We start from the raw sequence: 23,041 nt of genomic DNA, 5'->3' as shown, positions 1-23,041 counted from the left end.
CAGAATTGAATCGCTTGATTGTTGACCTGGATTGCTGTTAAAGTTTAGGAAATAGAATGTAATTGTCCAAATCATTTATTTGAAACAGAACTTTGAATCTATGGGTATCCCCAAATTAAAATGTTATATGTGTCAAAGCATATCTATTTCTATCCTTTCAGAAGAAAAGCTGATATTTTAAAATGTCAGACAAAAACAGTTAACGTCACTGTAGGCCTGTGGGTTGTTGAGACAGAATATAGTTTGAGGCACCATAACCTTAGGAAGAGGATTGCCCAAGAACAGTGTGCCAGTAGAACTCTTGCAACTAAGAAGAAAAGGGGTGATGCCATGTTTTTAAAAATATGTTAAACCTTTTAGAAAATGTATTTGATGTAAAAGGTTATAATTATTGACTAGTCATGAATATATACCTTTTTGTTTTAGAAAATAATTATGGGCAAACTGTTTATCTGGAATAGAAATTCATTAATGATAGGTTAGTTTTGAAATATGAATAATTAAATTTATTAGGATAGCATTAGAAAACAGTAACTTATGATCCCCAATGGATTATCTGCATAACAGCAGCAAAATTGCTTAATAATAATTCATATTTTTATAACTTTTATGAGGTGGCTGTATAGTAATTAATGGCTAACCAAACATTGTCATATCATCTTCAAACCATCTTTTTGAATTGATATTACAGTTATCCTCATTTCATAGATAAAGTCACTGAGGATCAGAAAAATTAAATTACTTTTCCGAGGCTACTTAAATCAAAACTTGAACCCGGTTTTTTACTTCCAAGTCTTTAGTTTTACATTACACCTTAACACCGTAAATAGGAAATGCTATTATAATGTGGAGAGAGAAGTAAATTGAGAATTAAAAACCTAGATTTTAGCCCTGAATTTACCATCATCCTGTCTTTATCATTAACTCAGTGTTGAACTAAGATAAGAACTTCTGAGGGCTTCCCTGGTGGCGCAGTGGTTGGGGAGTCCGCCTGCTGATGTAGGGGACACGGGTTCGTGCCCCGGTCCGGGAGGATCCCACATGCCGCAGAGCGGCTGGGCCCGTGAGCCGTGGCCGCTGACCCTGCGCATCCGGAGCCTGTGCTCCACGGCGAGAGAGGCCGCAGCAGTGAGAGGCCCGCGTACCGCAAAAGAAAAAAAAAAAAAAAAAAAGAACTTCTGAATTTACGTGGAGAAAACTGAAGCCTTTGTACTCACATGGTATATTATAAGAGAATAGTAACTCTAAATCAAGGAAAATAAAAAGATTATTTGAAACAAATGAACTATATTTGGAAAATTTTGAAAGAAATGTAGCTGAGCAGTACAGAAAAAGCCATATTGGAGATCAAAGAAACAACTACTTTTTAAGTTATATTCAGATGACCAAAGCGATTATTTTCCCAGTTTTATTTTTCTACCATATTTTCTCCAGAAAATAGAAAGCCACTTTTTTTGGTTCATATTTCTTAATTATCTTCCTTCTCAGTGTTTTCAATTCCCTATTTCTTCTTCGGACCTGGATCTTTCCAGATACTCAGCTAGACTGCCTATAAAGAGATGGAAATTTTTTAGCTGCAGAATCAACAGCAAGGTCATGTCTAGAATCAAGGCTCTGTTTGTATGTTGGTAACAACTTTTGGTGATGAATATTGCCATACGGAGCACGGCAGCCCCTTGTGAGATCCTGGGTCACCTATTTGCTTGGGCACATATATTAAATTTTTTTCTCTGTCTTCACGACTCACTGGGTGATCTGAGGGCTTTCTGAGTGTCCTCTCATTACTTTCTGCTCAGCGTGTGGTCTGCCGACCAGCAGCACTGGCGTATCTTTGTCAATGGCTTGTTAAAAATGTAGACTCTTAAGACCCTGAGACTTACTGAGTCAGAACAATATTCTCAGGTGGTTCCCATTCACATTAAAGTTTGAGAACTACTCTTTGCTGTTCATTATCTCAAAGATAGACATTCTTTCATTATATCTTCTTGGACCCTTTCTTCTAAGGTCTGCATGTCCTTATTATATGGATATTATTTTTGAAAATATGTGTTTAGTGCCTATGCATAGTTGTTGTTCTGATGGGTATTGCAGAATGTAGAGTGGGTTGGAGAGAGAGCTGATATTTTCAAGCATGGACTGTGATGTTTGTTATTGACTCCCACTTTCGAGATTAGAAAACTGAGGGTCAGAGAAATAAAATAATCTATTCATAGCCATAGGCTGGCTAGTTGTACAGTTAATACTAAGTTTTCTGCACGGAAGTTAGAGACTGGAATAGACACATATAAGGAAGTGTCCGTATATGCTAAACAAAATTGTCCATCTTGCATGTTCCAAGTAATTCCTGCAGATGCAGATAGGCCATGAAAGAGTCGCTTTTTAGAGGGAAGGCTTTACTGTCAATGTAACCTCCTATTCATTCACTCTTTGCATTTTTCTGAGCACAATAGAATTTTATCCAGTATATTTTTGGGGTGCTGAATGTTATGCAGCTAAACTCTATGAAGTTAAAATTTTATGGATTACAAATTTTATATAATAGGAATTGAAAAGGTTGAATTCAAATGTCTTGTGATTTTAGGCAATTTCATTATAATCCTACAGATGAACTTTTAAAAGATTTGGTAAACACCAGATTCTAAAAAGTGAAGTGTCTTCAACTTTTGAATGAGAGTTTCATCAGCTTTTCCTGGCTAAATGTAAATTATTTAATCTAGATAGCCTATGTAAATCTGAAAGCTGTTTGCTAAAAGAAAAAAAAAATTTTTTAAAGGTTTCAATGGAAGGAAAAAAATGGATGTATTTTGAAGCTAAGTTAAAATGAAATTGACTCAAAGTTTTCAATCTTCTCTTTATTCAAATCTAGCCAAAGATAATTCTGAATCTTAGCTAAAGTAAAAATATTTATAATGAAAGGAAACCTAAGTTAATTTGCTCAACTTGAAAATCAGCTTTCTGAATGAGAGTTGTATATATGATAGAGTCACCAAGCAGTGCAGTACAGATGTCAGCAGTATTTCAAAGTGAGGAGTAAGTAACTGAATCCTGTAAGCCTGACAGGAGATCAGTACACAATGGCTAGTAGAACTTCTTGCTTTAAAATACAATTCAGACTCCTTTCTAAGTCGAAAGAGAAATCCCATCTTCTGTCTCCACACCTTTAAAAACTATATTCTAAAATTCTTCCTCTTTCATTCATACCTCCCATCTGACTTCTCTGTATCAACCAACTCCAATTCTACACATTCATAAAGTGCCATCTCAGATGCCATAGATGCCGTGATTGATGCATTTTCCCCCCAGTGTATTCAAAACAATCTCCTCTGAGGGTCCATAGCTACTTCTGTATTATGCAAAATTAAAACACATTGATGGTCAATACCAAATTAAATTTTGTGGCATACATGTATGTTCCCCTTTCTATATCCTTGAAAGCAAAGAACTTTTCTGGTCAATCTTTGACCATCCTACATTATCCAAAATATTTCTTCACGATAATATGTTTTCAGTAAATGTTGTGTTGAATTTGCACTAAAATATGTAAGGCTATTCAAATGTTTTAATATGAGGTTAGTATGCTTAGGAGATAATCAATTTAGAGAGAGGTAGAACAAGATGACCTGGGAAATGAAGCAGAAAACTGTACAGACATAGATGTCATGAGGAGTGAAAATAGTTTCCTAGTTGCTAATTTGTAGAAGACAGGCAATTAGCTGGACTGTTGCTAAAATCATCTCTTTTGTGTATATGTAAATGGTTGATATTGTCTGCTAAAAAGTAATTTATGATATTGTTGTGTTTCCCAGTCCTGAAAATGACTATAAATAATTGAACTGTGGCAACTCCATTGTCACAGCTCTTGAAAACTATTGAAATTACATCTTCTGCTCTGAAAGATTCTAAATCTTTCTTGACCAGAATTTTGAAGCAGTTTTTATTTGCAAAGCACAAGCATGATTACTACCAACCAATATATATGTTATTATACAAGTTCCCTAATGACTAAATTAATACCGTCTAAAATCTCTTGCTTTTTGATCCCATCATAAAAGCAGATAATTTCAAACATCATTGTTTATTTTTTACTTTATGGACTTTACTTTATATCTTAAAGGGATTTCTTCTCTGACCTTTCTATTTTGAGATCTTCTCACTAAAAGAATTTTAACCTTATATTTTGAAAGGGAGGTAACAAATAGGCATTACATTTTCCAGTGAAGAATCCATTATATTTATTTAATGCTTTTTAAACAGAGAAGAAGTTATGACAGCTTAAAAAGAAAATGAAGGGTGAATAGAACAAATTCTGCCAAATTTAGTGATGTCAAAATAGGTTTTTTTTTGTAACTAAATTATTTTACTATGTCTTGGACATATGCTGACCAAACATAAATGGCTCTTTCTGCATAGACACATAGAGTTATTCTCTTAAAATTAAAAAAAATCATGTCACAAAGTTTTTGTCAATAAAAGCTTTATTTATCTTTATTGGATAATTAATCTGTGAATATATTATAACATTAACAACAATGAAGTCTTCCCTTAATATTTTATTGCCAGAGATGTTCTCTTACTACATATTTACTTCTCTTCATACTGAAAAGCATGTCTTTTAGATTTGCTTTTAAAAATCTTTTTTATTACTATTTAAATTTTATATTTTATTCATCCTTTTTTCTTTATATCTTTAGAGTGTTTGATTTCTTCTGTAATTGGAATTTGTTATTAAGTATTATTACTTGTGTATTGGAATTATGGATTTCACTTCTATTACATTGCCTTCTGTTCTTGCACTTAAATTTGTTAATTTACTTTTTTCTCTTTTTTTTTTTGGTCTGAACTTGAATAATTATTTCTTCTTTATTAAGTCTGTTGACTCACAATCTTATGCATTGTAATGCTTAATTTAAGAGCCTCAAAGTCAAATCGTTCTTCAAATTGTACATTGCTGAAATCATGCTAGAAATATGAATATAATTGCAAAATCAGGAATTAAACTTAAAAATATTTTACATGGCCCTCATTTTCACAAAAAATCTTAGAACTAATTTTAAAAAGTCTCATTCCCTTATGAAACTTTCCCAAGTTATACCCTTTGAATTCCTATAGTATTTGTATGTATATATTTTCTTATATTGTCTTCTAATTTTTTGCAAGTATTAATATAAACTTGGATAAAATGGTACAGTCCTTGAAGATATGGTTAAGACTGTTCTTGGTATTTTCAGTATTTGAAAGTGCCTATCATCATGTGATTATATATTGTAGGTACTTAGCACATTGTTGAAATAATAATTTCTATAAAATGTCATTAATTTGACTTCTATGAACCATGTTTGAGGCATCATGAGCAGAAGTAATTTACAGTCTCTTAATATCAGTTATTTTTATTCAATTTATATGTTAACAGTGATATTTAAGATTGACAACAAAGCTGTGTAATTTAGTTTTAGTGCACTCTTAGATATGTCAAAACAACCCACCAAGAAATTTATGGTCATCTACTAATTAAAACATTAGATAGGCTATCTGCATCAGTGCAAATGGACCTTTTTCCTCATGGCTCTCTAATCAAGGCCACTTTTCTTTTGTTCAGGTACTCACTCCAGAGGCTGCAATTCATGGGATGTACAAAGGTTTCCCTGACATATGCTTCTTCCTCAGTATAACATTTCTGCTGGGACAAAATCATGAATCACAAAATTTTCTTGAAGCAAATGAGAAGTTGTGAATGAGAGTTGTGAACTCTGTGTGGGCTAGTTGTGAATCTGACCCACACAGAGAAAGAGTAGTGTGTTTAATTACATTAGGGAAGAATCGTAGTTGCTCTCTGCTACCAGGCTCTTTAACTGTAGTACCTTTAAGTTCCTATCATTGTGATTACCTTAAGTCACAAAGTTTTAAAATAATAACAAACCTTCACAAAGCCTCTACTAGGTTTCAGAGCTTGTGTTATTCCCACATCTAATCATTTTATATGACAGGAATTCCCCCACCCTCACCCCCTTTTCATTATTCGTTTTAGAGAATACAAATGAAAATAACTTGGCTCGGGTCACTCCACTAACTATCCTATGATGAGAATTTAATCATAAATTTGTCTTTCTTCAAATACACATACTTGACTGAAATAATGACAGATTTTAAAAATATTTACACATTTATTCTTTACATTAACTTATTGGGACTATTGAAGAAATTGGGTAACTTCTATTCTTGAATATTAATTTTGGAATCCAGAGGCAATAAACCAAATAATTTAGATACATCCATTGTAACTGTGCTTTGACTAACTTTTCCAGATCAACAGTTGACAACAATTTTACCAATATAGATATCTCTAAATTTTGGCATGAATATAAAATACATTTTTGATCATTTTTAGCTTTCACTGTCTTTTTAATTTGAGGCATATCATTTATAATTTGACATTTTGATTATGTCATTAAGCAGCAACAGTATATGTCATATTTAGTCAACACAGAATAATCAGATAAATTGAGTAATTCTCTGGTCATCAAATTTTATTAATGCTGATAATCAACTCAAAAATGTTCTGTGAAGTTTTCCTCTCTTAGCTTAATAGAAATGCTATTGCTGTTTTTTCATCATGTATTTTGGACAGCACCTAAATATTCTTGATTCATTCTTTCATCTATTCATTTATTCATTCATTTATTGCATATGTTGCTTATAGAACAATGTTCCTCAAACATTGTTGAGTGCACAACTCATCTGGGGAGTTTATAACCTCCCCCATTTTAGAGATTCTGATTCAGTAATTGACAAACATAATCTAATAATTTTGAAGCAGATTAATACAGAGACCACACTGTCATAGGGAATACAGCTCATTAACATCAGTCACCTTGCAAATGTTAAAAAACAAAATTCAGCTGAGTAAATTTGAAAATCTAGTTGAAATCTAATTGTCTTTATTCAACAATTCACCAATTGGGCAGCATCTAGCAAATAGAAAGGGGCTCCCAGGAGCTGCAGAGAAGGAAAGGTTTTTAGGGGCAGAAAGGGCCTGGGACAAGGAAGTCATAGCAAAATAAAAGACTATTTCGGGCAGTATCCTTCCTTTGGAGGAAGGCTTGGGTCTGTCAGGCAGATTACCTTACCTCTGCTGGCCAGGTAATTCTGGGTTGACTGGTTAAACGTTACATTTCTGGAAGAGGCTGAAACTGTAGTTAAGTGAGGAATTAAGTCTTGGTATGTTGATGTGGTACTTAGCACAACTGACTTAATTTTGGCCTTGTTTCTTTTTGTTTTTTAGACACAAATAATGTTTATTTAGTGAAAAACGCTGTATTACTTTCAGTAGCATATATTTTGGTCTTTAAGTATCTTTCAGTTTATTTAAGGAGATAATATAGAAGCACAGATTTTAGGACATTTGTGGAACCATCACCAAATAGTAGTTGTTTAGTAGTTTCTAATAACCATAATTTTCAAATATATATTATTTATTACCTTTATTTCAACATTATTTTCCCTAATCATCCTCATTCAGAGTGAATAAAAAATATAGGTAATTTTACATCTCTCCCTACATGTAACATAAAATATTGCCATCTGGTTGAAAGATAGGTGGCCCATAAATATAAGTAAATTATTGTTATTAGATTTAATTAAATATCTTATAACCCAGTTTAATCTGTCTTATTTTTTGTCTTTTAAAAATGATTCTATCTATTGCTATATTTAATTAGCATAAAGCCCAGAAAATGTGTGGTTTACTCATTTTCAGTTTATCCCTTGTTCTGATTCTGGGAGTTAGTCATCAAAAATGTGGCAAAATATTAACTTGGATTTTATAATTATATGTGTTTAGTTCTGATATATTCATACCATCTGGATTTATTTGGCAAGCAATATGAAAAGTTAAATAATCTTTATGAAACTAAAAGGTACTGAAGTATTCATGAAAGTTGACATGTATCTTTTATCACTAACAAAATGAGAGCAAATATCAAGGAAAATATCTGAAGGACTCACTATGGGAAAAATAAACATGAATAGTTAATCATGGGAGAAATAAGCAGGATTAACAGCTATAGTAATGTAGAAGAACTTTTGTATTAATTATAACCAAGTTTTGATGTGTCTCATTAAATTTCAGTCACAGATTTAATTCAGAGAAGCTAATTTAAATAGGCTTTGCGTTGAGCATTGTCATAATGTTTAAAATCTGGCCGATGGGCTTGAATCAAAGAGTGAAGGTAAACAGTGTCATGTTCTCTGGGTGCCATAGGGATGAATGTCAGCCTGGTCTTATTTGAAACCTCATTAGTGATCTCAGAGATGGAGTAAATAGAGTACAAATGAAACTGAGATGAGCTCAGATTGGCAGATAGTGAAAACACCACTAAAAAAAAAAGGAGGCACAGTTTGAAACTACCTTAAACGGGTGGAATCTTGGTAAGAAAGTTAAAACACGTAATTTTTTGAATGCGATATAGCTGAAGAAATTAATGGAAACTATAGATAGTAGAGTGTGAGCTCAATCTTTAAATGGAAGTTTGGAGATAGGTAAGAGTGAACATTAAATAAGAACAAATTTCTTCCAATTTCACAGCAAAATAGTTCCATAAATATTACAGCATTACAGTAAAAGTTTAACAATATAGTTCATATTATATATATATATATATGTATATATATATATATATATATATCTATATCTATTTAAAAATCTACTTGCACTTTTTCTATATTTAATTGTCTAGATATATCTACTTATAGCCCCTCAGAGATTGAACTTTAAATCTTGTTGTCGATGTTGGCTAACTCACTCCAAGAAAGTTGTAGATGAAGTGGCAAGAGAAAAAGAGAAAGAGCCATAAGGAGCAATTAAGTAGTAGAAAAGGAATAAGAAGTAGTAAAGAATAGCATTGGTATGACACCTCTGGGAAAAGAGAGGAAGATGCACTACTGCAATCATTTACATGGAACAGAAGAAGGGAAAATAAGCAATAAAATATGATATTCAGAAAAATATTAAAAGAGTGGTGGAATAATGGAAATAGTTGCATTTACAAATAAAATCAGTTTAAAAATAACTTTCACTATAAAGACTACCTTTTCAGAGCAAACAAACAAACAAAAAAAAACAACTTTTTTTTTTGGCTGCACCACATGGCATGTGGGATCTTAGTTTCCCGACCAGGATCAAACCCGTGCCCCCTGCAGTAGGAGCATGGAGTCCTAACCACTGGACCACCAGGGAACTCCCCAGAGCAAACACATTTTAATTTTTAAGTTATGTTATAAATTCAATTGCCCTATTTATTATGGTTCTAGAATCCATTTTGCTGTACTGATTTAAACATTTCTGTGGCATGTAACTGGGATAATTCCATGACATTACACGTTCATTAATTTTTTAGCAAGTGTATTTAGAACCTATCAGTTATTTGTCAATTCTTGAGCACTTTTTTGCTTTAGGTAACATCTAAAATTTATTTGGTGTTCTAGAGTTTGGTTGAGTTTTAAAAAGACCATGGGACTTCCCTGGTGGCACAGTGGTTAAGAATCTGCCTGCCAATGCAGGGGACACAGGTTCGAGCCCTGGTCCAGGAAAATCCCACACGATGTGGAGCAACTAAGCCCGTGTGCCACAACTACTGAGCCTGTGCTCTAGAGCCCGCGAGCCACAGCTACTGAAGCCCCCGTGCCTAGAGCCTGTGCTCCACAACAAGAAGCCACCGCAATGAATAGTAGCCCCTGCTCGCCGCAACTAGAGAAAGCCCATGTGCAGCAACGAAGACCCAATGCAGCCAAAAATAAATAAATTTATTTAAAAAAAAAAAAATATATATATATATATATACTACTCATGTTGTCCAAGAACTGTAAAGCTGAAAAAAAAATCAGAATAAAAGTAGCCAAAAGAGTGATATTTCTTAGACATCTGGCTGAAGCAAATAGATGTAGGGCCATGGACTTCCCTGGCAGTCCAGTGGTTAAGACTTTGCCTTCCAATGCAGGGAGTGTGGGTTTGATCCCTTTTTGGGGAGCTAAGATCCCACATGCCTCAGGGCCAAAAAAACCCAGAAGCAATATTGTAATAAATTCAATAAAGAATTTAAAAATTGTCCACATCAAAAAAATAAATAAGTAAAAATAAAAAGACCATGTACTGGTACTGGGCTTCCCTGGTGGCGCAATGGTTAAGAATCCGCCTGCCAATGCAGGGGACACGGGTTTGAGCCCTGGTCCAGGAAAATCCCACATGACACAGAGCAACTAAGCCCGTGCACCACAACTACTGAGCCTGCCCTCTAGAGCTCGAGAGCCACAACTACTGAGCCCATGTGCCACAACTGCTGAAGCCCATGCACCTAGAGTTAAGCTTCACAGCAAGAGAAGCCGCTGCAATAAGAAGCCTGTGCACCGCAATGAAGACCCAATGCAGCCAAAAATAGATAAATAAATTAATTAATTAATTAATTAAAAAAAAGAAGACCAGGTACTAAATGTGCATTTGTTTAAGGCATGGGTGAGAGCTCTACTTGTGGTGTCATAGCAAATACATTTGAAAGAGTCCTGAATTACAAGTCTGGGGAGACAGATTCCGTTAGTTAAGTCACAAAACAGGATGACCTTGGGTAAATTGCTTAAACTCTTGTGTTTAATTGTAAAGTAGAGAGAAGGAATTAGATAATCCTACAACTCTACTATTCTATGGGTGGGAAAGAAGTCTTTTGTCCCTCTTCTCCTCTAAGATTTAGTAAATATGGGTGATATTTCTAAGAATACTGAAAAAAGAGGCATAGTATAATTTTTTAAAAAACCCAGATTTTACTGTACAAATTTAATGGAAATAATTACATATTAGCCATCAAAACACTATATCAAGACAGTATAATTAATGTATTAAAAAACAGTCTATAATTCTGAGGATTAATGGGGTTAAATGAGAGTATTTAATGACACAGGGATTTCTAATAAAGAGAATCATAAATAGGAAGAGTAGAGCGTAAGTATGTAGAAAGAAAAGAGGGTTAGTCTTTCTTTAGGGTCTGTTGTTATTAAAACTTAACTTTTAGATCTTGTGTTTTAAAATTTCATGTGGAATTTTGGCAGATGCCACTTGGAGGCACTGTTATACTGTTGTACTGTACAATTTATACTAGCAGAATGTCGTGTAATGAAACTTTCAGTTTTTATTTCCTTTTCTAATTCTAATAATCACTTGGGGATGGGTAATTAACACTGGTTGTGGTCTTTAAACTTTGACATTATTCATATTTATCACCTTGTAAGTTTTGCTGTTATAAATAATCTCCTGTTCATCTAATAAAACAGATATCATTAATTCCTGTAAGAATGAAAGAAAGGTTTTAGGACAACACCTAAGAATTAACTTGAGCATAAATTTTGGTTTACAAACTAATGTCCATTTTTCAATTAGGGATTTTTAGTATTTTTTAAAAATTAGCATTCATTTCAATTTGCTGTTATGCAAAGCAGAATTATCATGAGGCCCCAGAGAAAATACTGATGAGAACTAATCTCATCAATCATTTAAAAATTTTGAATGGAAAATATAGGCAATTAACAGGATTACGTTAACATCTAATGCAATACAACAGCATGCACAAGATATACATTAAAATTGGTTTTCACAGGAAAACTAAAGTTCATAGCTACTAACTTTTGGTAAGAAATTTTTAAAGAAATGAAGTCGTATTTTTCAAGATTTTCTCATTTTTATAACGTTTATTTTAAAATATCTATAAAAATTCTTTTTATACATATAAAGAACATGTATTGTTGAAAGTTCATGCTTTTTTGTTTCAAATATATTTGAAAGATGCTGAATATTACATGAGAAAGTATATGTATTTTACCTCTTTTCTATTTTACTCTGAACCTAGAATATACAAAACAATGCAATAGAAGTAATCACTTTTTACTGTTACTTTTGCATAGGATATTTTAATGTTTTTATTAGGAATGATGTCATTGTAACATTCAAACTACAAAATTAAAATGTTAACTTTTATCAAATTTTAATCAATTGATAATAGATAATACTGATTAAAATAGTATATTTACCTATACATGAAATGAGTAAATAGTAACAATTAGATTTCATCTGTATATTAACAAGCTACAATTTGAAAAGTTTAATGAAATTTTAATTCTTTAAACTCTTGTGAGTCCTATGACATATTGAAAAGGATGTGTCATTTGGATAGCTTCAGGTGGGAAGAGGCTCCCTTCACTAACCTGACTTATCGATTACATTTCCACACACAATTCTGGCACTGATTCACTATTCATTTTTTTAGCATTCATTGCTTCTTGGGATGGTTATTTATCTCCAGGGTCTGACCAGCTAAGACGTTTACTTTTCTCAGCACTACAAAGTTTACTTTGTGCTATTCATAATGAAACACTTTCTTTACGTAACACATGAATTTGATTAACATTTGGATAGATGATAGATAGATAGATAGATATACATATATACATATTCTTGTTTTCAGTTAATACCTCACATATTACAAACTAACAATAAAGGGAAAGGTCTATTTATTTAAATTCATACATGAACTACAGTTTCACATAGTCCCAAAAATGTACTTTCTCCAGTAAGTTAATAGAAAATTATATTTAGAGCTGAGAAAGTCAAAAGTAGTGATAATTGAATTTTCCCCTTTTCAAGTTAATGGGTAAGCATTGTATAAAGAAAGCATAATAGTGAGATATCTGTGTGTTCTATTTTGTTTTTGTGTAACAAACTACTCCGAAACAGTGGAGTTAGGGGGTTGACAGGACTCAGCTAGGCCAGCTCTTTCTCAGGGTAGGGCTGGGACATTGGGAAGGCCTTTTACAAGCATCTGGTGCTGGGTCCTGTGGGCAGGCCTGTGTCTCTCAACCTGGTATCTATCTTCATGTGGTAGCTCAGGGTAGTGAGACTCCATACATGACAGCTCAATGGCCCCAGGCCATTGTCCCAAGAGAAACAGCAGAATGTGCATGGCCTTTTCTAAACTATCCTTGGAAGTCATACAGCATCACTTTCACCACATTCTTTTTGTCAAGGCAGTCACAAAGACCCAATCAGTTTCAGGGGAGAAGAAACAGATTTCACAGATTTTATTTCAGGAATGTCAAAAAACCATGACAATTCTTAATGCAGTTCTTTTATCAAGTTTTCCAATCAGAAATAGATTTCTATTACATCCAAATTACAAATATCAGCACAAAGTATGAGGGCATATTTTAATTATAAATACATTCAGTTTGGTGTTTTGTGTGCTTTGAGATTTTTAATTCAACCAAGTATATATGTTCTTACAAATTGACAGTGCTTTTTTTTTCAAATTTAAAATAAAATTTGTTTCTTCTATAATAGTGAAGAAATATTTCCTTAATCTGTAATGTTCTATGACTTCTGGATTTTCTGATCCTATAAATCTTAGGATGGACTTATCAGAAGTTACATGGTCTAATCATCTGTGTAAAGCTTGAACACCTTGACAACATCCCTGATGGGTGAGACTCCAACTTATGTTCAAATACACACAGGAATAATTGACTGCCCAGGAAAGTCCGTTCAAGTTATTCCCAGAGACAATAGTCAGAAAATGTCTTCCTTAATTTAAACTACCTTCTGGCTGCTTCTTTACCCCAGGTTCAAAAATATTGAACCTGGACCTAATGATATCAGTGTATATGTACACATCCTGGTGCTTCCTTAGACCTTTGGATTATATAAGGTAGTAAATTCCTGGTGAGATCACCTGTATCAAATAAGTAACCCCTACAATGTAGATCAAGCTTATACCAAAAAGCCACTTCCCATTCAGCACAAAGATCTACTTAAATATTTTTGTCTCTGTCCCATCCCTAGCCCCCAAGATGAATAACAGGGTTTACTGAAAAAACATGCTACTTAGATGGAACAACAAATGTAAAAGACTGACATATAAACTTGACACCAATTATGTGGGTGAATAGAAAGAGTGCTTGGCTTCTTCCTCTGGCCCAGAGCATGATCCAAGACTTGGAGAGCTGAAGAAGAGCCAAGACTCTGTTACATTAAGAGACTTTCAATGTGTTCTTTGTCCTAATGTCCTTGAATTGAAAATTCTATTAGAACATTGAAATTGTTCATCTTGTTATGTTTGAATCGATGGAGAGGAGATAACTACTCTTTCTTCTTCCCATCTCCTATCTCTGTCTGCTTCATCTTTTTTGACTGTAAATTGAAAGAGAACAGTAAATATGCTTTCAGTTGTACATAATGCCTACAGTATCTGGCATTGAAAACTTCAATAAATATATATTTACTGAATGAATAACTTTTTAAAAATATTGGAATTCTCTTTGCTGTCAGATATGTCTCTGACCTCCAGTGAAAAAAACAGTAAAATAATTTCTACAAGAAAGTCTTTTTTGGAATAGAAGGAGGGCTGGAAAAATCACAGAAAAAAAGGAGTATGCCCCTTCCCCTTTCAATCCCTGAATATATTCCATTTTAGAATATTTTGATACACATGTAAGAGATATAACCATTCTCACAAACTTAAGATATCCCCAAAACATGTTTACCTAGCCTGAGGATAGCAATGCCCTCTGACCTTTTCCAATCAAAGAAGAAAAATACAGAAACCTGTTCTACGGGAAATACTTAAACAGTAATACTCATGCACTATTACCTTATTTAACAAAGTAGATCAACTGGTGGGCTTACTGCTGGTATATGTGGATGAAAACCTTACCCAATATGAAAGTAAAGAGTATGTTAAGAAAAAAGGAAAGGAGGAGATATAGGACCTGCAATTTTCCATGCTGATATTTTTATTTGCTAAAGTACTAAATGTTGCATTGTCAGAGGGTCATTGTGGGATTGAAGAAACATACAACATTTAGAATCAGGTAAGCTGTGAGGTCAAATCTCAGCTTTAACACTAACTTTGGAGAGTTACCTCTCTGAGCTAGGTAACTCATTTGTCAATATGGTTATTGAATTTTAAATAATGTAATTTAATCATCATGTGCAGAACATGGTCCCCCCCATTCTTCTATTTCTCTTCTTTTTGTCATCAGTGGTTTATACTGGAAAATTATCATATCTAGGGTTTTATAATAGTGGTATGGATGTTAAACGGTGATAAATATCAGCTATCTCTCAAAATATTGAAACTGGACTTGATGCCATAAGTGTATACACGTAAGAGTGAATACACCCTGGTGCCTCCCTTGATCTTTGGTATATATAAGTCAGTGAATTCCTGGTGAGATCACCTGTATCAAATAAGTAATCCATTGCAATGTAGATCAAGCCATGTTTCTTGACCTTAAGGGAATCTCTGGCTAGTGGGTGAGATGAACACAACACAGAGATATTTTCAAAATATAAGATAAAAGGAGCAAGATATGAGCACAGGGCTTGGATTCAGAAGGCACAGAGTTGGCTGTGTGCTTAAGTTCAAGAGTGATCATTTAAATTCTGTGGGCTTCCTTGATTTTCTCACCTATACAGAGTAGGAATGGGGCCTATAATCCTAAGCTATATTGAAGATCTAAAAGTCATAATTTACTAAACCTGTCTACAAAATATATATTTTTAATATACAAAAGGTATGCTTTTTAAATTTTTTTCTTAAAATTTTTGTTCTGTGAATTTAGTGTAAATGAAAGGTAAAAGAAAGAGCGGTCAAGTGGAGGATTAACATATATTTAATATCTGGTCTGTTAACATTTCTTGATTCTCCAAATCTAAAACTCAAATTATTTCTAGTGTATAAAATTAGAAAATCAATAAATCAAAAAGGTTCCAATTCACCAAGTAATAACTAGTTACATCTATTATGGTCTCATGTTGTCTATTCCTGCTTCTTCCTAGGATGTTAGCAGAATTTCTTGTTGGTGCTGTTACTACAAAAGCGTGGATAGTTTCAGACTTACACGGTGGAGTTGAGAGTTGCATTCCATCTGCACCACACATTCCTGGTCCTCTTGGCCATGTGATGAGTTCTGGCCTATGGACTATGGGTAGCAGTGATGTGTGTTACTTCTAGCCAATACTGAGAAAAGCAAGCACATAACTCTCTAGTTCTCCTTCCCCTAAGGCTACAGCAGACAAGACCTCATGTTGATGTGGTAGAGCTGTAAGATCAGTGCAGTCTTAATTGCTGGGGCCCTAGTTGTCTGAACATTAGCCCTAATCCATAATAGATTATGTATGAGGGAGCAATAGATCTTTGTTCTGTTAAAACAGAGACCTCAGGGTTGTTTGTTACCACAGCATAACCTACTCTGGACTGACTAAATCTTCTCTGAGATGTCAGCATGATGGCCTTCTTACCACATCACTTGACACTTAGTTTGCCCATGTAGCCATTCAGCAAATATACTGAAGTACACTCGAGAAACTAAAATAAGTTACAAAATTAGGAAGATGTATATGAATAAGTTGCTGAAAGAGAGCTAAGTCTTTTGGAGGATCAATAGTCTTCAATAATTATGTTGTCATTAAATAATTATACTGGATGAAATTAATAGAGATATGAGCAGAGAAGCTGGGTAGTTTTATAGAGCATATACCCTTACCTTATATTGGGTTGGCCAAAAAGTTCCTTCGGTTTTTTTTTTTTTTTTTTAACATCTTTATTGGGGTATAATTGCTTTACAATGGTGTGTTAGTTTCTGCTTTATAACAAAGTGAATCAGCTATACATATACATATGCTCCCATGTGTCTTCCCTCTTGCGTCTCCCTCCCTCCCACTCTCCCCATCCCAGCCCTCCAGGCTGTCCCAAAGCCCTGAGCTAAAATCCCTGTGCCTTGCGGCTGCTTCCCCCTAGCTATCTACCTTACTACGTTTGTTAGTGTGTATATGTCCATGACTCACTCTCTCCCTGTCAAAACTCACCCTTCCCCCTCCCCATATCCTCAAGTCCGTTCTCCAGTAGGTCTGCGCCTCTATTCCTGTCTTATCCCTAGGTTCTTCATGACATTTTTTTCCCTTAAATTCCATATATATGTGTTAGCATACGGTATTTGTCTTTTTCTTTCTGACTTACTTCACTCTGTATGACAGACTCTAGGTCTATCCATCTCATTACAAATAACTCAATTTCATTTCTTTTTAAGGCTGAGTAATATTCCATTGTGTATATGTGCCACATCTTCTTTATCCATTCGTCCGATGATGGGCGCTTAGGTTCTTTCCATCTCCGGGCTATTGTAAATAGAGCTGCAATGAACATTTTGGTACATGACTCTTTTTGAATTTTGGTTTTCTCAGGGTATATGCCCAGTAGTGGGATTGCTGGGTCATATGGTAATTCTATTTGTAGTTTTTTAAGGAACCTCCATACTGTTCTCCATAGTGGCTGAACCAATTCACATTCCCACCAGCAGTGCAAGAGTGTCCCCTTTTCTCCACACCCTCTCCAGCATTTATTGTTTCTAGATTTTTTGATGATGGCCATTCTGACTGGTGTGAGATGATATCTCATTGTAGTTTTGATTTGCATTTCTCTAATGATTAATGATGTTGAGCATTCTTTCATGTGTTTGTTGGCATTCTTTATATCTTCTTTGGAGAAATGTCTGTTTAGGTCTTCTGCCCATTTTTGGATGGGGTTGTTTGTTTTTTTGTTATTGAGCTGCATGAGCTGCTTGTAAATTTTGGAGATTAATCCTTTGTCAGTTGCTTCATTTGCAAATGTTTTCTCCCATTCTGAGGGTTGTCTTTTGGTCTTGGTTATGGTTTCCTTTGCTGTGCAAAAGCTTTGAAGTTTCATTAGGTCCCATTTGTTTATTTTTGTTTTTATTTCCATTACTCTAGGAGGTGGGTCAGAAAGGATCTTGCTGTGATTTATGTCATAGAGTGTTCTTCCTATGTTTTCCTCTAAGAGTTTGATAGTTTCTGGCCTTACATTTAGGTCTTTAATCTATTTTGAGCTTATTTTTGTGTATGGTGTTAGGGAGTGATCTAATCTCATACTTTTACATGTACCTGTCCAGTTTTCCCAGCACCATTTATTGAAGAGGCTGTCCTTTCTCCACTGTACTCCTTCGGTTTTTTAAGTAAAAATAAAAGATACATTTTTCATTTTCACCAAGAACTTTATTGAACAGCGCATTCACCCTTTGTTCCACTACCTTCTGACATTTTTCAGGCCAATTCATAATTCTATCTTCCCAAAACTTTTTACCTTTTTGTGCAAAGAACTGTACCAGGTGCCTTTTAGAGTCTTCCAGGGAATTGAAATTTTTTCCATTAAGAGAATTTTGTAAAGACTGAAATAAATGGCAGTCTGAAGGTGCAATGTCTGGTGAATACAGCGGACGAATCAGAACTTCCCAGCCAAGCTGTAACAGTTTTTGCCTGGTCATCAAAGAAACATGCGGTCTTGCATGATCCTGATGGAAGATTATGCATTTTCTCTTGACTAATTCCAGATGCTTTTCATCGAGGGCTGCTTTCAGTCGGTCTAATTGGGAGCAGTACTTGTTGGAATTAATTGTTTGGTTTTCCAGAAGGAGCTCATAATAGAGGACTCCCTTCTAATCCCACCGTGTACACAACATCACCTTCTTTGGATGAAGACAGGCCTTTGGTGTGGTTGGTGGTGGTTCATTTCACTTGCGCCACAATCTCTTCTGTTCCACATTATTATACAGTATCCACTTTTCATCACCCATCACAATTTGTTTTAAAAACGGAACATTTACGTATGTTTAAGTAGAGACTTACATGCAGAAATACGGTCAAGAAGGTTTTTTTCGCTTAACTTATGTGGAACCCAAACATCAAAGTGACGAACATAACCAAGCTGGTGAAGATGATTTTCAATGCTTCATTTGGATAATTTGAGTATGTTGCTATGTCCCGCGTGACATAACGTTGACTGTTCTCAATTAACGTCTTGATTTGATTGCTGTCAACTTTCACTGGTCTACCCAACCGTGGCGCATCGTCCAGCGAGAAATCTCCAGGAAGAAGCTTCGCAAACCATTTCTGACATGTTCGATCAGTCATAGCGCCTTCTCCATACATTGCACAAATCTTTTTTTATGTATCAGTTGCGTTTTTCCCTTTCTTGAAATAATAAAGCATAATATGCCAAAAATGTTGCTTTTTTCTTCCATCTTCAATATTAAAATGGCTAAACAAAAATTCACCAATTTTGATATTTTTTAATGCACACTGATATGATACCTGTCACAATACAATATAACAAAATTGTTTCAAATGAAGTTAAAGACAACTAAGCACTACTAGAACCATCTTACAGAAAAAAAGAATGAACCTTTTGGCCAGCCCAGTTCTTTAAATCAAGCAGATCCACTAGCACACCAAGGTAGCCAACAACTGTCTTAGAAAAGTCTAAACCTATCCACTGTCTTTACTTTCTTTCCAATTTATATAAAAGAGTAGAAATGACTTACTGGTAACTTTTCACTGAGCTATTAGGACAGGGTTGAAGGTTCAAGAGCCTGTTTTTGTTTGTTAAGCAAAATTATGTTATATGCTAAAACTGTGGAAGTAGCAATTGTGGAAAGTTTAATCTAAAAGGATTCCCTTTTGTAAAAAGGCCTTTGAAATGAACTACATTGAAATAGAATGGATAAATTACAGGAGATTTCAAAATCTTCTAAGAGAAGGTAAGTGGATTCATAACTACATTTCAAATTTAAAGTTTTTTACTAGAATTATTTGAATGCAAAATTTTGGTTGCCCATAGGAAGGGGAGTATAGGTATTACCCATGATGTTCTAAATATAATGTTTGTACACTATTAAACCTAATGAACTATGAATATATGAATTGAAAATGTCATTTCTCTATTCATTTCAACTGATATAAATCGGGTGTTGAGGTGGAGGCAGTGTATATCTTACTTCAGAACATTTTGAAGACTAAAATCTAAAGGACTTTTATTACTTTGGTTATTTGTAGTTTGTTTGAAATATTTGAATGATCAGTTTTAAGACAGACCTGTATCATGTAATGCACATGCTAGAGGTCCCATCAGGCTGACTTCTACTGAGCAGACCACCCAACCTTTATCCCACACCACCTAGGCACAGCATCCAAGATTCATAAAGAGGGAAACCTGTTCAGCTCCAGTTTTCAGCAGTTCCCACAATGGTACTCACAGGCACCTCAGAGGGTTCTACCACTTGCCCGGTGAATCTGGACCAGCTCTGCTCAGGCAACTCAGCAAAGTTCTCAACCATCTGGTAGATTGTACCAGACCTTCAAAATGTCTGAGCCCCAACCTTGGGGACATCATTTCCCTTTCAAGTTTGTCCTTTTTTGGTAACTCTCCCTCAGTACCTGGATACACTTCAGAATCATCTTCTCACCTTTATAGTTACTCTAAAATATCAGCTTTATAATAATTACTTACATTAAACTTCCCCTATTTAAATCACTCTGTGATTTCTGACTCCTGGTTAGACCCAAGGTCTTCAATAATTTCTAAGATGGTAAAAGGGTCCTGGGACCAAAAAGTTTGAGCATGACTGCTATAGGGTGTAGTAGAAGTAAGTAAAAGAATTTTGGAATAGTCTCCTTTTACCCTTAAGGTTTTAGTTAATAAAACTAGCATTTATCCTGGGACATTTAAAAAATACGTACTCATCTTCTCCCAAAACCTATTTTTCCTTCAGTCTTTGCATTTTAGTGTATACCTCAGAATCTGACCAGTTCTTATCACCTTTATCACTATTACTCATGAACCAAGTCACCATGATTTCTTGCCTATGTAATGACATGATATCCTAACTGGATTCTAGGCTTCTGCCCTTACCCCTACAGGCTGATATCTGCATAGCAGGCTGACATCTACATAGGCACCTGGGTGATACCGCTAAAAAAAAAAAAAGTAAAATAATGTCACTCCCCTACCAAAACCTTCCGGTAGTCCTCCATATAGCTCAGAGTAAAAACCAAAATCTTTATCATGGCCTAAGATTTTCTACACAATTTTTCATTCATTACTTCTTTGCCCGCATCATCTGATACTTTTCCCATCACTCCTGTTCCAGCCATACTTGCCTCCTTGAAAATAAGAGATACACTATACCTCAGTGCCCTGACACATATAAACTCCTTGATGGCTGGATAGTTTTTCACTATATTTCTACAAACTTAGTATCCGGAACAATACTTGAAAACATTATTTATTCTGTAAATCTTTTCTGAATGAAGGAATAAACCACAGTCTGAGCTGAAAGGCTACAGAAACCTAGATAGAATCTAAAATTATAGTTTTCTCCGAAGTGAATCCTAATTCTCAAATTTACCTCTTGTTACACATATTTTCTCACAGTCTACATTCTAGAGGATATTGTGGTTTCACTCCAGTTTAAAACCATATCCCAAGACAGTGTCAGAATTACAACCCTATATTAGAACCAAAATATTTAAAGTCATTCAAAAAACTTTAATTGAGCACTTAGCACATTTAAGATACTCTTTTAGCTACTGTGTAAGCCAAAATGATGAAAATATGATACCTGTCAATTATGTAAAAGACAACATAAAGTGTACTGTGCATTATTCCACTATCAAAGTGGCAGACCAAACACACATTGAAATCACTGCTTGAAATCTCAAATCTACAAAGTATAGGGAAAAAATGTAAAAACTAATTAATGAGTATACAGCCATGACCAAAACAAAGGGGAATTCTCAGAGACAATGAATTTGTGTAACATATTTGAAAAAAAAAAAATAGTGCGTCCAATTGAAAATTTCCACAACAGCAAAAAAGACCTAAATGGAATGTCACAGCCCTCAAGGGAGATCAGACAGCCCAGAATACAATGTGAGAATTCTGTCACAAAACTGAGGCACACAACTAATAATCAGCAAACATCAGAAGATCAACATTATGAATGAGAAAAAGAAGAAAAAAAAACATAAATGTACAAAAACTCTCAAAGCAATAGAATTAATTTATCAGTCCAGAAGTAGAATTTAAGTAACACAAAACAAATAGGAATGTACAGCTCATTCTTATTTTGGAGACTTAGAAATTTGGAGAGATGCCCTAGGAGACTTAGAAATTCAAAGAAAAAGATCTATGGGATGGTGGGTTATCTGGGGAAAAGTTAGGTATTTAACCATATGTTTTAGAAAGCATAAGATTTGGATTGATGGAGAATAAAGACAAATTCCATTTCCTTGGAAATGGAAAGGTGATGAGGACTCAGACATTATGATGACACATGGGGAGGACAAAATTTTTGGAATAGAGAATTGATGTTAAAGAGAAGGGAAAGATAAGAATTAAAATTCAAGGCAGAGATAAGAAAAGTTGTAGAAATTTGGATTTGCTTTAACAGATTGTGGGAAAAGTAGTAGGTTCCTTAGCAGAGAAGAAACATTTATCACTGGACAGCAGAGGACCAGTTTTAAAGACGATTGCTCTTTGGTACTGAAAAGAGTAGTAATAAGTCATAGGAGGAAGAATCCTAAATATAGGCAGGGTTAGTGAATACTATAGGCCTAAAGACTTCTGAAAAAATTTCCCAGGCTGTTAGAATCTTATTAAGCTTCACACATTTTCTCTCATTAATTTTATACATTTTCAAAATGGTAATGAATTGATGGATATCATATGTAGAAGTTTTAAAAAATGGCTCCAAATTTGTTGGCACTTTTCCTATTGAGCAGTAGGGTCCATGTACTCTCTCTTACAAAAGTGAATGTGTGACCATTTTTTATGGTGGTTGTTTTTTGTTTTTGTTTTTGTTTTTGTTTTTTAGATTCCATATATATGTGTTAGCATACAGTATTTGTTTTTCTCTTTCTGACTTACTTCACTCTGTATGACAGACTCTATGAAGACCCTAGGGACAGGATGGGAATAAAGACCCAGACCTACTAGAGAATGGACTTGAGGACATGGGGAGGGGAAAGGGGTAAGCTGGGACAAAGTGAGAGAGTGGCATGGACATGTGTACACTACCAAATGTGAAATCGATAGCTAGTGGGAAGCAGCCACATAGCACAGGGAGATCAGCTCGGTGCTTTGTGACCACCTAGGGTTTG

This window comes from Phocoena phocoena, chromosome 7, assembly GCF_963924675.1.
Source record: "Phocoena phocoena chromosome 7, mPhoPho1.1, whole genome shotgun sequence".
NCBI lineage: Eukaryota > Metazoa > Chordata > Mammalia > Artiodactyla > Phocoenidae > Phocoena > Phocoena phocoena.
The sequence above is the reverse complement of the archived record's forward strand: the minus strand, read 5'-3'. Positions refer to the sequence as shown.